This window comes from Saccopteryx bilineata, chromosome 2 (genome assembly GCF_036850765.1).
Source record: "Saccopteryx bilineata isolate mSacBil1 chromosome 2, mSacBil1_pri_phased_curated, whole genome shotgun sequence".
In the NCBI taxonomy this organism is placed as follows: domain Eukaryota; kingdom Metazoa; phylum Chordata; class Mammalia; order Chiroptera; family Emballonuridae; genus Saccopteryx; species Saccopteryx bilineata.
In genome coordinates this window covers 177,557,155-177,574,371 of record NC_089491.1, presented here as the reverse complement: position 1 = coordinate 177,574,371, position 17,217 = coordinate 177,557,155, and the positions used below count along the sequence as shown (strand labels likewise).

General features: G+C 39.7%; 1 pseudogene; it reads left to right on the top strand.

The window, feature by feature from the left end:
- LOC136322386 (lactosylceramide 1,3-N-acetyl-beta-D-glucosaminyltransferase-like) overlaps window positions 1-16,951 on the top strand; it is a 47,704-nt pseudogene extending 30,753 nt beyond the window's left edge.
- Window positions 16,952-17,217: the final 266 nt, after the last annotated feature.

Here is a 17,217-nt window from a genome sequence, read left to right as displayed (position 1 = left end):
AATTCTATTGTTTTCCTATACACCAACAATAAAACTTTGGAAAATAAACCCAAATAATTTCTTCTACAATTGCAACAAAAAATAAAATTCCTAGGAATAAACTGAACAAAGGATATGAATGAAGGACCTATATACCGAAAACTGCAAAACATTATTGAAATTGAAAAAGACACATTGATGGCCCTGGCCGGTTGGCTCAGCGGTAGAGCGTCGGCCTGGCACGCGGGAGACCCAGGTTTGATTCCTGACCAGGGCACATAGGAGAAGTGCCCATTTGCTTCTCCACCCCCCCTCCTTCCTCTCTGTCTCTCTCTTCCCCTCCCACAGCCAAGGCTCCATTGGAGCAAAGATGGCCCGGGCACTGGGGATGGCTCCTTGGCCTCTGCCCCAGGTGCTAGAGTGGCTCTGGTTGCAACAGAGCGACACCCTGGAGGGGCAGAGCATCGCCCCCTGGTGGGCAGAGCGTCGCCCCTGGTGGGCGTGCCGGGTGGATCCTGGTCGGGCGCATGCAGGAGTCTGTCTGACTGTCTCTCCCGTTTCCAGCTTCAGAAAAATACAAAAAACAAAAAACAAAAACAAAAAAAAGAAAAAGAAAAGACACATTGAAATGGAAAAATATTCCATGTTCATGGATTGGAAGAACCAACATGGTTAAAATAGTGATATTACAAAGTAATATACAAATTTAATGCAATTCCCATCAAAATCCCAATGTCATTCTTTAAAGAAATAGAACAAAAAATCAGCAGTTTTGTATGGAATCATAAAAAAACACCCAAATAGCAAAAGCAATTTTGAGAAAAAAGAATGAAGTTGGAAGTATCACACTACCTGACTTCAAATTATACTATAGAACCACAAAAATCAAAACAGCTTGATATTGGCAGAAAAACAGAGCTACAGACCAATGGGAAAGAATCGAGAGCACAGAAATAAAACCACATATATATGGACAAAGAATCTTCTACAAAGGAGTCAAAAACACACAATGGAGAAAAGAAAACCTCTTCAATAAATGTTGTTGGGAATATTGGAAAGCCACATGTAAAAGAATGATACTTGACTATAGTATGTTCCCTGCACAAAAATTAATTCAAAATAGATCAAGGACCTAAATATAAGACTTGAAACAATAAATTACATAGATAAAAATATAAGGTACTAAACTCATGGACCTTGGTCATGGAGAACAATTTTTGAATTTGATCCCAAAGCAAGGGAAGTAAAGTCAAAAATAAATGCATGGGACTATATCATACTAAAAGGCTTCTGCACAACAAAAGAAACTGACAACAAAACAGACAGCCAACCAAATGAGAGTTGATATTCACAAAAAACAGCTCTGATAAGGGGTTAATATTCAAAATATATAAAGAACTCACAAAGCTCAGCAACAAAGAAGCAAACAATCCAATTTAAAAATGGGGAGAGTACCTGAACAGACACGTCTCTCAAGAAGACATACAGATGGCCAACAGGTATATGAAAAAATGCTCATCTTCACTGGCAATTAGAGAAATTTAAATCTAAACTACAATGAATACCACCTCACACCTCTTAGATTGGCTATTATCAACAAGACAGGTAATAACAAATGTTTGAGAGGCTGTGAAAAAAAAGAAACCCTCATTCACTGCTGGTGGAAATTCAAACTAGTACAACCATTATGGAAGAAAGTATGGTGGTTCCTCAAAAAAATAAGAGTAGAATTACCATATGACTCAGCAGTCCTTACTGGATATCTACCCCAAAAACTCAAAAATATTGGTATATGAAGACACATGCACTCCCATGTTCATCCCAACATTATTTATAGTGGCCAAGACATGGGAACAACCAAAATGTCTCTCAATAGAGAACTAAAGAAGATGTGGTACATATATACTATGGAATACTACTCAGACATAAGAAATGATGACATAGTACCATTTACAACATGAATGGACCTTGAGAACATTATACTGAGTGAAATAAGTAAATCAGAAAAAACTAAGAACTATATGATTTCACACATAGGTGGGATATAAAACTGAGATTTATGGACATAGATAAAAGTGAAGTCATTACCAGAAAGAGGGGGATGTGGGGGAGGGGTGTGGGTAAGGGCATAAATGGGGACAAATATACAGTGACAGAAAATTATTTGACTTTGGGTGATGGAGACACAACATAATCAACAGTTCAAATGCTATAGAAATGTTTACCTGAAACCTATGTACTCTTATTGATCAATGTCACCTCATTAAATGTAAGTTTTTAAATAAATTTTTAAAACTGAAAAAAAAATTTTTTTAAGCCAAGGAATGTAAAAAGTAAGGCCCTGAGCTTTGACCATTAGGATGTGAAAATATCGGTCTAGTCAAAATTCAATGGGGAAAAGGAGAGCAATGTATCTGGTAAGAATGAAATTTGGCTACAAATAATAGAAAAATAGAAAGCTCTGACCAAACAGGGGTTGTTTTTTTTTCTGTAACAGGAAGTCCAGAGGTGGGCAGTCCATGCCTGGAAAGCATCCCCTCAGTGCATCAGAGTTCCAGCTTTCTGTTTTTCCACACTGCCATCCTTAGCATGGGGCTCTTGTCTTCAGCTTTGTTGCCTAATGATTGAGATTGGCTTTTCCATCTCCAGTTCCATATGCACATTCATTCTAAAAGAAGAAGGGCCCAACTTGTTTGTCTCCGAGTCTATCTTTTTATTTGAAAAGGGATGTTCTCTCCAAAGACTTCCTTCTGCATTTCATCTCCAGAACTGGCTCCCAGGGCCCTAACTGCTCAGGAGTCAGGGAAGGAGAATATTTTCAGCTTGGCCTACTTTCATATTGAGCAAAATTAGGGTTATTTTAGAAAGAAAAAATAGGAAAATAGCTGTTTGGTGAATCTATCTATCTATCTATCTGTCTGTCTATCTATCTATATGCATCTTTTTTTTCTTTTTTTTTTCTTTTTTTTTTGGGGGGGGGGTTGGAGATGTTGGGAGTGAGAGCGCTAATGGGTGGTAATGATTGAAAATCACTTAACCAAACACTGAGTTGAAATAGACTGCTGAGGAGGGAACTAGAACATTGTACTTGGATGTATTCTGATGAATGAGGAACTACATGAGTCAGCCTGGCCACAGCTCACTGGCAGCTAACATTGAAGAGCAAGCAGAGCCAAGTGGTGGAATGGTGGCCACAGGTTAATGGAAGAAAGGTGGAGCCAGTCAGAAAATGGCCAGGGACAGTCTGATCAGGCGGTGGCACAGTGGATAGAGCTTCGAACTGGGCCATGGAGGACCCAGGTTTGAAACCTCGAAGTCTCCAGTTTGAGCGCGGGCTCATCTGTTTTGAGCAAGGCTCACCAGCTTGAAACCAAGGTCACTGGCTTGAGCAAGGGGTCACTTAGTTTGCTGTAGCCCCCCAGTCAAGGCACATACAAGAAAGCAATCACTGAGAAACTAAAGTGCCGCAACAAAGAATTGAGGCTTCTCATCTCTCTCCCCTCCAGTCTGTCTGTTCCTCTCTCTGTCTCTCTCTGTCACACATTTCCCCTGGAAATGGCCAGGGACAATCAGCACAGAAGAAATGCCAGAGTTCATAGGGCATATTTTTACTTATTATTTATTCATTTATTTTGAGAGACAGAGAGACACATAAAGAGAGTGAGAAAGAGAGAGAAGCATCAACTTGTTGTTACACTTAGTTGTAATTGATTGCTTCTCATATGTGCCCTGACTAGGGCTTTAACCAATGACTTCAGGGTCGAACTGGTGACCCTGAGATCGAACAAGTGACCCTGGGCTGGAGTCTGTGACCCTGGCACTCCAGGCTAATGCCACTATTACTATGCCACTAGCCAGGGCTCTGGGACATATTTTTAAAGACCAGTTCAAATAGTTGAGATGGCTTCTGGAGGCTAGGTTCTACTTTTTAAGAGGTATTATCTTGCCTGTCTTAAAGTGGTCTTGTTTGCAAGCTGCTCACTAACACAACTCAGAGTGACTCAGGAAACTAGTATCTTGCTCAGAAAAGTCCCACACAGAGTTAGTTAGTTAGTTAGTTAGTTAGTTAGTTAGTTAGTTAGTTAGTTATTTTTAATGTAGATTATTGCAGGAGCAATACAGCCATGATGCTGGATTAGGACCCAGAGATCATGATTATATAATGCCCAGCTCCATTGCTTGCAGACATGCATTTTGGAGTTATCTGTCCAGCTGCTAATCACCCTCACTTTTTCCTTCTGTCACCTGTGAAGAGCTTTAAGTTTTTGCAGCAATGCTGGCAAGTCACCAGGCAGTACACTGTGGCCACAGTAAGGCAGGGTTGCTGGGGTCTTGGTCTGTGACTCTGTTCTCCTTAGTCCCATTTTCAGGCCATCAGTGTCACATAGAAAGACACTAGACTTCACTGCTAGAGGAGCTACTTGTGTTGGAGTGGAGCTGGGGCCATGGGCATCCAGCTCGCTGATAGGCTGGCTAGGGTTTGTCCTGTGGAATCATGGTTGGAAGTGTTGAGCCTTGGCAGGGTTCATGGATGACTAGCAGCCCCCATGCTGAAGGCAAAGCCAGGAAGGAAAACGAAGGCACAGAAATCAAAGTCGAGGAGGAAAGTCCTGTGGTTAGATAAGTCAGTCCAAAGGAATAAGCGGAGAAGATCCAGTTTGTAGAAACCCAAGTCCAGGAAGATCAGAACCTTTGGGGGCTGAGGCAAGAGATGGGTGCTAGGCCCCAGAAGCTACAGTCCTGACACAGAGTCAACTTGAATGGTAGTGATTGGTAGTGGGCCAGCTTGGAAAAGGTGTTGGGGGAAGAGGTTGAGAATGTATAGATTTGGTTCTTCCAATACTGATGTTTGTCTGACAATGGTGGCCTGATGCTGCCACTGTAGAAATGTAGTGCCTTCACAAGGTCATTAGAAGCTGTGCACTTGGAGTCTGTTTGTGGGGATCATTGGGAGTTCTGCCATTATTAGGGAAGTACTTTCTAATGTGGCACAAGCTATGGTTGGATCTCTGTCTGTCTCCCCTTCTGTTGTTTAAAATAGAGACATTTTCTACTTGGTGGCTCCTAGGAAAGATGTTATAAGTCTAAATGAGATTATGCAGTTCTTGGAATTCCACTGAGGAAATCGCTATGTAAATTAAATGTATTGTTATTCATGACAGGTGTGGTTGAGCTGAAAGCTCTAGCTACTCCTCAACCATGCAAACCATAAAATTGGACTTCATATGCTCTGCACAATAATTCTCCTTCATACAGTAGAAACCACAAACCAATTTTGCCTTATAGAAATGTTCTGTCATCCAAACTTTTTAATACACATTTAAAGACTGGCTCAGTTTTACTGTTAAGTTACATCTGAGCAAAGTGATATCCGCAAAGAAATATGCCTTACATATAGGACCTTGTATATTTAATATGCTCATCAGGAGCTGATTATGAAGATCATCAATCCAAATTATCAAACAACTTTCTTTTTTATATCATTAGTTTAATTAAGAAATAATTTTCAATAATACGATTGCTATATACATCCATGCTGTGGGCCTTATCTGCTTTTTTTAATTATGCCTTAATTCCTTAACAGTTGCAATTTTTTTTCTTTTGCAAATGCATTGTGAGTATTTTATGTTGTTTTGACAGTTTATTTCTTTCATGTAATTTGCAATTCTGACCCCAAAGTTGTAATTACTATAGTTTAGATAAATGGCATGGAAATACAAGTTATATATATAAAATGATTAATATTTCAAAATAGGGATGTCTGTAAAATTTAAAATATATATATTGCTATTAATAACAAATTTTTACATTATTTTTTTTCTTGACTGAGATTTGTCACATTTACTATTGTAACATATTTCCAAAACACATTAGTTAAATGGAGCTGAAAATCATGCATGCATATTTTATGAAAAAAGTGTGCAGATATATTTTCAATTTTAAGCTATAAACTATGACTTTACTTAGATGATTAAAATATTCTGGCTCATTTAAAATGAGCTACATAATAAAAGTGATGTAAAATAATAATTTTATAATACTTAATAATACATTATCTGAAAGATTCCTTTTAAAAGGTTTTATGCATAACTCAAGTACTTCTATATAGAAAATAAGAAAATAAGTGAGTGACATGCAAGCAAAATCAGAAATGGGAAAGAATTTAAAAATTAATTTTAAAAATCAGACTTGGAGATTTCCGCCTGTTGGCAAGAGTTAAGAAGTAGTAACATGTTAGTAACGGTTTTCTGTTGTTGTCAACTGGGGGAAATAGGGCAGAGTGACACAATAGAAAACATTAAGTCTAAACTTTCTCTAATAACAGTATTGTGGCTTTAAAAAGGGGGGGGTACAAAAGGTTATTTAAGTTTGTTGAATATGCTTCTTATTGTCAATTCATGTCACTGAAGGGAGTTTGCCCTTGCTCATCAGAGAGAGGAGCTTTTAGATCTTCAACCAGACATCTTCCAGAAGTACCTTTAACATGTAAACTAGCTAAGGGAGTTTGCCTGCTTCTAGTCACCATCAAAGCAGAGAAAGATTGCATAGGTCCACCCGGAGCTGTCCCTGAGCTATCCCTAACAAAGAGGCAAGAAAACCAGGTTAGAACATTGAGATGTGTTTATTAATGGAGATTGGGCTATATATAGTTCATTTAGAATCATCCAAAAGATTTAAATAATTTTGGAAGAAGCTAACAGTATGAAAAGTGGTATGGAAAATCAGCCGCACTAGGAACCGATTAATTACTTAATCCACAGTGAAAATCACGATCCACAGTTTTGGGGTTTTTTGTAACCTGAAGATATGGTGAAATAGATTTATTTATTTATTTATTTTTTAGGTGAGAGGAGGGGTGATAGAGAGACAGACTCCCACATGCACCCCAACTGGGTTCCACCCAGCAACCCTCATCTTGGACCAAGGCTCTGCCCATCTGGGGCCATGCTCACAACTAAGCTATTTTTAGCACCTGAGACAGAGGTTCCATGGAGCCATCCTCAATGCCTGAGCGATATACTCAAACCGGTCAAGCCATGGCTGCAAGAGGGGAAGAGATAAGGGAGAGAGGAAGAGGTAGAGAAGCAAATGGTTGTTTCTCCTTGTGAACCCTGACTGGGAATTGAACCAGGGATATCTGCATGCTGGGCTGAAGCTCTACTACTGAGCCAACTGGGCAGGGCCAATAATAGTAAATAAAAAATTGCATATTAACCAATGACTAGCTGATCAAATGTAATCAAATTCCAGAATATCCTAACTGTTTCAGTACAAATATTTAGTATGTTTCTTGTATGTTTTATTTACCACACACCACAATTCTGTTTTGGTGAATTTTTCTTTGCATTTGAAGCTACTCAGGTTGGGCAGCCTTATATCTTTTGTTTTGATTCAATCTCTTATCAACAAATTTTTTTTTATATATAAATAAATTTTTATTTTAATAAGGTGACATCAATAAATCAGGGTACATATACTCAAAGAAAACATTTCCAGGTTATCTTGTCATTTAGTTCTGTTTCATACCCATCACCCAAAGAGAGATCATCCTCCATCACCCTCTATCCAGTTTTCTTTGTACCCCTCCCCCTCTCCCTCTCCCTCCTCCCCTCCCCCTACCCCCCGTAACCACCCCATGCCTGTCCATGTCTCTTAGTCTCATTTTTATGTCCCACCAATGTATGGAATCCTGCAGTTCTTGTTTTTTTCAGATTCACTTATTTTACTCTGCTTAATGTTATCAAGATTCCACCATTCTGCTGTAAGTGCTCCGATGTCATCATTTCTTCTAGCTGAATAGTATACCATGGTGTATATGTGCCCCATCTTTTTTATCCAGTCTTCTATTTTTTTTACAGTGATTAAAAGCCTTTAAGCAAACTCTTGGCCAATACAGCAAGATTCCATAAAAGAGTAGTGTCCTTAACATGTTCATCAAGTCCAAGTTGGCCCCTTCACCATGCCAAATTCCTGAAAAATGCAACCCAACCACAGTTCAGTCTGTTAGGAGCAGGAGTCCAGGAAAAGTCCACATCCAGGAAAAGTCCTCATGGCACTGGAATTGTTGTCACCATTCTATACTTTGCAGCTCATGTCCAAGTCCCAATGACTGCTGCTTCTAGCTGGTAATGATTCAGGTAGACTGAAAAAGCCATTTGCAGCATGCGTGCATATGGAGCTTCTGTTCTCCTCTGCCTGGAGAGTTGAGACCAGGTTGCTTTTCTCTGGAGCTCTGTGACTGTGGCATGGTAAAGAGAACCTTGGGATACACTAAGCTGGGTGGCAAAGGTAGATTCATAATAGAAATTTGCAAAAGGGGGAAAGAGAGCTCTAAATTAGGAGTAGGTCCCAGCCTGAAATATGAGTGGGGCATTGAGGTAGGAGGGATAAAGGAAACACTGTGTATTAAGCAAAGCAGCAGCAAATAGGACTGTCAACACCCACAACAGAGATCTTTGAGGGAAGAATAAAAAACCTGACTATTCAGGCAAAACATAGTTAAGTGGCCCTTGTGCAAATGAGATCAGTTTGCCTGCTTCTTGGAAGAAATACCCTAGGCTCGTCCACAGTGTCGTAGATGGGGCTGACGGCCCTGGGCACCTTCAGCCTTCAGTGGCTAACCCCAGCATTCTGGGCAAGGTTAGGTCATAGGTGGCTGGAGCAGGGCTGGAAGGGACTGAACCCTCCCTTAGAGGAGCGAGGGGGAAGCCTACCTTCCAGTGTCCCTGTTTCCTCACAGCAGAGGCATGTAAGCCTGGCAGGCTTTAGCTCAATGATCTTCCTTTCCACTATTGAAGCAGGACCCAGATGGCATCCTATGAGACCCCTTTGGGGTGTTGGAGCCTTTAAGGGTGCATCTTAAAAGCTGGCAGTTCCCCTGATCTCCATTGGGCTTTTTCTGCCTCTAGGTATCTTAAAGGCCATGCTCAGAAGATCTCACTGAGGGGTTTGAGGATCCCCATCCACCTATATAAATCTCTTCCATATATCTGGAGCTATTTGGAAAAAGACAAAACAGTGTTGCCGGGATCCAGCCCCGGGGGGGAATCCAGGGGTCCCACAGGAAGAGACGGCGTCGGCACGAATCGAGTGAGAGAGCCGAATTCTTTTCTTTCTCTTTATTCTCTTGTTAGCATTTACTGCCAGGCATCTCCACCAATGGCTGATCTAACTTTACTTTTCATGCACACAAACTAAGTTACAATCACATGGTATTTTGAATACATCATTGTTTTAGTTTCACTATGGTTACATATTTCCAGATAACAGTTAATTCATATCTATAAGCTACAAATCAGGTGGTAAGTCATTCAAAGTACAGTTATACAATAACTTGAATAGTAATAACAATATCGGTACAAACTTCTAAAAGATTAGTACTAATTAATAACTCTATTTTACTTTTGTTGTGAGTCAAGGGCGCAGAGAGAGATAGCAGACAAAATCATCAAGGACTAGCAAAGGACCACCGCTTGCTCAGGCAAATAGCCTTGAGTTCATGTAGTGTCCTAATTCTTTTTTCACAAGACTACAAAAGGCTTGCTATTTAAGAAACTGACATAGCATTAAGAGTAACTTTTACTTAAAGATACATAGAGTGCACCTGCAAGATAGCTAGTAGCAACATAATATCAGAAGGCATTAATTGCTATTGCTGCTATGAATCCTACCACATTCCTCTCCTTATTCTTGGAAAATACAAAAATCTCATGAGAATGTTTTACTGAGAAAAGCCCAGCAACTGCCTTCAGTCACAAAACAAGTCTTTTAACAAAACATTCTTTACTTGCCAGCTGCGCTCCCATCCAAGGCCACGCAACAGGCCACTCTACCACACTTTACCTAAGATTCTAATGTCTAGTTAAACTTTATTCATTTACTATATTCATACACTAGTTAAGTTCTAACTTTATTCTTTCTAACATGATTAATGAGAAGAAATTCTCCTACAAACTTAACCCTTTATGAGGGATATCATGGCCAGCCTCTTATGTTTATGAGCCCAGTTCAAGGGGTTTACAGGCTTTTCTGTGGAACTTACACCTTCTGTCTCATTTCCAAAGAAATTACTACAAATCTACAGGGAAAGCACGGTACTATTATCCCTGTGCCATAAATAATAGCACACACCCAGGAAAGGGGGGATATAAGGCCAGATTAATTCAAAAGGTCAAAGGGAGAAGTATCATTGTGCCTTTCCTTTGCGGTGACTTTGTCAACCCGCAGCCGTTGGTCTTCACTGCGGTGACTCTATCAACCAGTAGCCATTGATCTTCTTTTGCTGTGACTTTGTCAATCAGCAGTTGTGGATCTTCTCCTGCTGTGACCTAGTTAGCCAGCATTAGTGGATCGGCTCCCGACACAGTGTTATTAGCTGAATCTAATAAAGAAGGTAGTAGTTTGCAGGCAAAAAAGATTTGGTGTCTCCTGTTCATCAGCATTCAAAAGAAATGTAAATTTTTTTTTAAGTAAGAAGCATAATATGGTAGACTCGTAGGAGTTCCAGGATATGACTATCCCCTTTTAATTTTTTTTTAATTGACCTTTAAATGTTTGCTGAGTACACTTTAATAATACCTTAACTTTAAAGATTGTAAGCATGACAAAATACAGTAAATGCTTTTGCTCCATATGCAGGAGCATTTTCAGTTTAGCCAGTTTAGGAAATCCAATAATAAAACAATGCATACAGACAATGAGCTATAACATGCTTAGCAGCCTCTCCTGTTCTGACAGAGGTTACTATAGATCCGGAATATGTATCCACTGTAATGTGGACATACGACTGTTTGCCAAATGAAGATATATGAGTGACACCTATCTGAACAAATTTCTAAAAGACTACAATTTATAGATTTTTTTGCTTCTCAGAGATCATTTTTTTAATATTGTAAATTTTTTGAAAAGGCAAAATAAAGAATGAACCTGCTAAACATGATCTAGTTACAATCTCTCCTGTAGGCTGGATTGATTGTGTGAGTGTGCAAATTATTTCATTAGAGCCTTAGAAAATTCAGACAGAGCTTTATAAATAGCCTCTTTGAAGACTTGTTGGTGGGAAAAGTTTGGTCTTCTGGTTCCTATGACCTCATTTTATCCCTGCTCAATAACCTTTAGTGTCATCAATGTCCTGATGGATCAAGCTTAAGATTTACACTGGTTATGGGTGAGAGAGCTATAGAGAAAGGACAGAGAAAATAGATGTAAAAATATGCCTCTCTTTCCCTCCCTGATTTCCAGGCTTTTATATTTGGTCTTTTTTTTTATTTTTTAATTATTTTTTATTTATTCATTTTTTAGAGAGGAGAGGGAGAGACAGAGAGAGAGAGGGAGGGAGGAGAGACAGAGAGAGAGAAGGGAGGAGGAGCAGGAAGCATCAACTCCCATATGTGCCTTGACCAGGCAAACCCAGGGTTTCAAACCAGCGACCTCAGCATTTCCAGGTCGATGCTTTATCCACTGCACCACCACAGGTCAGGCCTGTATTTGGTCTTTTACTTGACCTTGTCATCTTTGTGTTGAAGGGTCTACTATCATCTTTCCCTTCGGCAGCAATTATGACATTCTGTATACCTCTCAACACAAAACAAAGTAAACAATGGCACTCAATAAATAATTGTTGGTTGGTTTAACCTTAAAGAAAATGACATTGCCCCTTTTTAATATAGCCTAAGTGGACAAATGGGTTTTGTTGTATTGGAGTAAAATTTACAAAATACTCAATATAGCTTAAAGCAGGGGTCCCCAAACTTTTTACACAGGGGGTCAGTTCACTATCCCTCAGACCATTGGAGGGCCGGACTATAAAAAAGACTATGAACAAATCCCTATGCACACTGCACATATCTTATTTTAAAGTGATAAAACAAAATGGGAACAAATACAATATTTAAAATAAAGAATAAGTAAATTTAAATCAACAAACTGAGCAGTATTTCAGTGGGAACTATGCTCTTCTCACTGACCACCAATGAAAGAGGTGCCCCTTCCAGAAGTGCAGTGGGGGCTGGATAAATGGCCTCAGGGGGCCGCATGCAGCCCACAGGCCATAGTTTGGGGACCCCTGGCTTAAACAGTAAAAATATAGCCCACTCCCCAAGGGGAAAGTGAGGGAGCCCATCCAGCTCTGGATGCCCAGTCCTTGTCCAAAATAAAGCAAGCAAGTTTTTTTTCATTTTTAATTGAATTTATTGAGGTGACATTGTTTAATAAAATTATACTGGTTTCAAGTGCACAACTTTACACTATGTCATCTGTACATGGCATTGTGTGTTCACCACCCCAAGTCAAGTCTCCCTCTATCATCCATCTTCCCTCTTCCTTCCTCCACCTCCCGGTACCTCCTTTCCCTCCTGCAATTCCCACACTGTTGTCTGTGTCTATAAGTATTTTTTCTTTGCTTAATCCCTTTACCTTTTTTTACCCAGCCTCTCAACACCATTCCCCTGACAGCTGTTCTCCATGTCTATGAGTCTGCTTCTATTTTGTTTGTTAGCTCATTTTGTTCATTACGTTCCACATATACATGAATCATATAGAACTTGTCTTTCTCTAACTGGCTTATTTCACTTAGCATAATACTCTCCAGGTTCATCCATGCTGTTGCAAAAGCATGTTTCTTCTTTTCTACAGCTGAGTAGTATTTCATTGTGTAAATGTACTACAACTTTTTTATCCACTAATCTACTGATGGGCACTTGGGCTGCTTCCAGATCCTGGCTACTGTAAATACCACTGCAACAAACATAGGGGTGCATATATTCTTTCAAATTGGTGTTTCAGGTTTTGTCTGATAAATATCCAGAAGTGAAATTTCTGGGTCATAAGACAGTTCTATTTTTAATTTTTTGAGGTAACACCATACTGCTTTCCACAGAGGCTGCACCAGTCTGCATTCCCACCAACAGTGCAGGAGGGTTCCCTTTTCTCCACATCCTCACCAGCACTTGTTTGTTGACTTATTGATGTCAGCCATTCTGACAGGTGAGAGGTGATATCTCATTGTGGTTTTAATTTGCATTTCTCTGATGATTAGTGACATTGAACATCTCTTCATATGTCATTGGTCATCTGTATATCTTCTTTGGAGAAGTGTCTATTCAGGTCCTTTACCTACTTATTTATTTTCTTTCTTTCTTTCTTTCTTTCTTTCTTTCCTTCCTTCCTTCCTTTTTAGGTGAGAAGAGGGAAGATAGTGAGGTAGAGTCCTGCATGCACCTGACCAGGATCCACCTGCAATCCCATCTAGGCCAATGCTCAAATCAACCAAGCTATTTTTAGCACTTGAGGCTGATGTGCTTGGACCAGCAGAGCTATCTTCAGTGCCTGGGATCACACTCCAACAAATTGAGCCACTGGCTGCCAATGAGAGGCAGAAGAGGGGGAGAAGAAGGGGGAAAGAAGCAGATGGTTGCTTCTCCTGTGTGCCCTGACTGGGAATCAAGCCTAGGACATTCATACACTGGCTGACACTCTATCCACTGAGCAACTGGCCAGCCATCTCTTAACTGGATTGTTTGTATTTTGGGTGTTGAATTTTATAAGTTTCTTGTAAGTTTTGGATATTAAACCCTTATAGATGAATTGGTGAATATGTTCTCCCATTCAGTGGGTTGTCTTTTCATTTTATTGATGGTTTCTGTTACTGTTCAAAAACTTTTTAATTTGATGTAATTGCATTTGTTTATTTTTTTGTTTTGTTTCCCTTGCCTGAGAAGATATATCAGAAAAAATATTACTATGAGAAATATTAGCCTGACCAGATGGTGGCGCAGTGGATAGAGTGTCAGACTGGGATGTGGAAGACCCAGGTTCGAGACCCCGAGGTCTCCAGCTTGAGTGAGGGCTCATCTGGTTTAATCAAAAGCTCACCAGCTTGAGCCCAACGTCGCTGGCTCAAGCAAGGGGTTACTCAGTCTGCTGAAGGCCCACAGTCAAGGCACATAAAAAAAAATATGTGAGAAATATCTGAAATTTTATTGCCTATATTTTCTTCTAGAATTTTTATGGTTTTGAGTGTAACATTTAAGTTTTTAATTCATTTTAAGTTTATTCTTGTGTATGGTGTAAGAAAGTGGTTCAGTTTAATTTTTTTTTGCATGTATCTGTCCAGTTTTCCCAAAACCATTTATTGAATAGACTATCTTTACTCTATTGTATGTTTTTACACCTTTGTCAAATATTAATTGAGTATAAAGGTGTGGGTTTATTTCTGGGCTCTCAATTCTGTTTTGTTGATTTATATGTCCATTTTTATGACAGTATCATGCTGTTTTTATTACTATGGCCTTGTAGTAAAATTTGATATCAGATAGTGATTCTTCCAACTTTTTCTTTTGTTTTCAAGATTGCTGTGGCTATTCAGGGTTATTTGTGGTTCTATATAAGTTTTTTGAATATTTTTTGTAGTTCTATGAAATATAACATTGATATCTTGATAGGAATTATGTTGAATCTATGGAGATGTTAATTTCTCCTATCCATGAACACTGAATATGTTCTTTTTCTCCTTCTTCTTCTTCTTATTCTTCTTCTTCTTCTTCTTCTTTGTATTTTTCTGACGTGATAAGTGAGGAGGCAGAGAGACAGACTCCTACATGTGCCTGACGGGGATCCACCTGGCATGCTCACCAGGGGGTGAGCTTCTCCACCCTTCACCCTCACCTTTCTCTCTATCTCTCTCTTCCCCTCCTGAAGCCAAGGCTCCATTGGAGCAAAGTTGACCTGGGCACTGAGGATGGTTCCATGGCCTCCACCTCAGGTGCTAGATGGCTACAGTTGCAATGGAGCAACAACCCAGATGGGCAGAGCATCACCCCCTGATGAGCATGCCAGGTGGATCCCCGTCAGGCGCATGTGGGAGTCTGTCTCTCTGCCTTCTCACTTCTCACTTCAGAAAAATACAAATTAGAAGAAGAAGAAGAAGAAGAAGAAGAAGAAGAAGAAGAAGAAGAGGAGGAGGAGGGAGGAGGGGGGGAGGAGGAGGAGGAGGAGGAGGAAGAAGAGAAAAGAAAAAGAAGCTGGGCTTGAACTTGGTCAATTCCAGGTTGCACTGGAATTCTTACTTACTCTGATAGGGAATTAACAGTGAAACATCACTAGCCTTCCCAGTATCCCACCTGTGTCCTACCACACAATTACACTTACTTTCACCAAAGGAAGTACATAGAATACCTGCACAAAGCCAGTCACTGAACTAATGAAGGATGCTGATATGGGAACATGTTGATGTGCCAGTGTCCTCGTTCTGCAGTGTGTTCCATTCTTTTGTAATCACAGCAAAAATGTTACTGAAAGAAAATATTTTATGAAATAAGAAGTTGCTTTTACATTTTTAATGACCAACTTCTCTTTTTTTTTTAAGTGAGAGGAGCGAAGATAATGAGACCAACTCCCACATGCACCCCAACTGGGATCCACCTGGCAACACCCATCTGGGGCTGATGCTCGAATCAACCAAGTTATTTTTAACACCTGAGGCTGATGCGCTTGAACTAACAGAGCTAGCCTCAGTGCCAGGGGCCAACACTCAAACTAATTGAGCCACGGGCTATGGGAGGGGACGAGGGAGAGGAAGAGAAGCAGATGGTCTCTTCTCTTCTGTGCTCTGACCCTCTGACCAGAAATTAAATGTAGGACATCCGAACATCAGGCTGATGTTCTATCCACTGAGCCAACCAGCCAGGGCCCATTTTTAATGACCAATCTATCTTAAGAGGGACATCTGTTCTACAGAATATGAAGTTCTATGGTCTCAAAGGAGCAAATGCCCATTTAACACTGATCCTGAATAAAAGTGGATGTCAGAATATTTGTTAGTGGCAGAGAATGAAAAAATGGCAGTTCATCCACTTATTTGCCACTTGTTTTATACTGAGCCTCGTGTTTTTATGGTGAGCCATATGAAGTCCTGCTCTTAAAGACACCTCATAAATATCTATGACTTTATGAATGAGAACCTATCTTCAAAGTACAACGAGGTTGGGGCTACCCATTACCAATACTTGATTAACCACGAAGAGAACTGTCAAGCACAAGATGTTCTCCTTTTACTGTTTATAAATACTGCTCCTGAAAATATGATTGATGTTCTACAATAAAAAAAAAAAGTGGGGCAATGAAAATGTTCAGTCACAACTCAATGCCAACATCAAAACTCTGTTTGCCTTAGGAACACCTTCTAATCCACTGACTAGAGAAGAACTTCAAAGGAAACTGGTCTGGGAAGACCAGATGTACAATGATATGTCTCAGCAAGACTTTACTGATTCTTCCTATAATCTTACTCTTAAATTACTTCCACAGTTCAGTTGAGCAAATACCTTTTGTCCACATGCCAAATTCCTTATGACTGTTGATGGTGACATATTTATTCACATGCCAAAACTACCTCCAAAGTTCAGAACAAATTGATGTTAAAGACTTTTGAATTGGTCATATTCATCATGGTGCCCCTCCTGTTAGAGGTAAACGTAGCAAATACTGCATCTCCTATGAAATATACCAGTAGCCAGCTTACCCCGACTATACCTCTGAAGCTGCCGATGTGATGCTAATGATGCAGCTGCCACAGTCTGTGAGGTGTCACACACCCTTAACTCTAGTCTTTATATAGTTGATGTGTTTGTGGGCTTTTGTGCCAATAAAACGGGGATAGTACCACAACACCATCATTCTCCTCTGAAGAAGGTAAAACTCCTTATCACTCTGTATTGACAATAAAATGATGATATCTCATGGACATGTATAAGATCTTCAAGATGTTTGGGAAGTTGCCACAAACCCTAAAGTAAAAACAATTTCAAAAGGTTTTCTTTCTTGTTGTTGTTGTTGTTGTTGCTGCTGCTGCTGCTGCTGCTGCTGCTGCTGTTTTTGCCAGATACACTGCAGAATAATTAAAATAGTTCTCCTTTGCAAATTGACCTATCTGGAGACATATCCTTATAGTGCTGCATTTGCCTATAGTATTTAGACGATGCATATTTTCACTGTGAGCCAAACCTGGATGAAAAACCTTTCTATCTTTGTCTATACCTTAAGTGAAATACAAATATGAAAAAAAAACAGAAAATATTTTGAAAAAAATTAAAAATGTATTTTTACCATTGTTTGTCTTTGATCCATCCTTTTATAAGTGAAAACTGAGGCATTTTAGTTGAGGATCACTTTGTTCCTTCTCCCCTTTATGTATAACACTCACTTTTGAAATGAGATTTTCTGAACTCCTTAGCCAAGTTT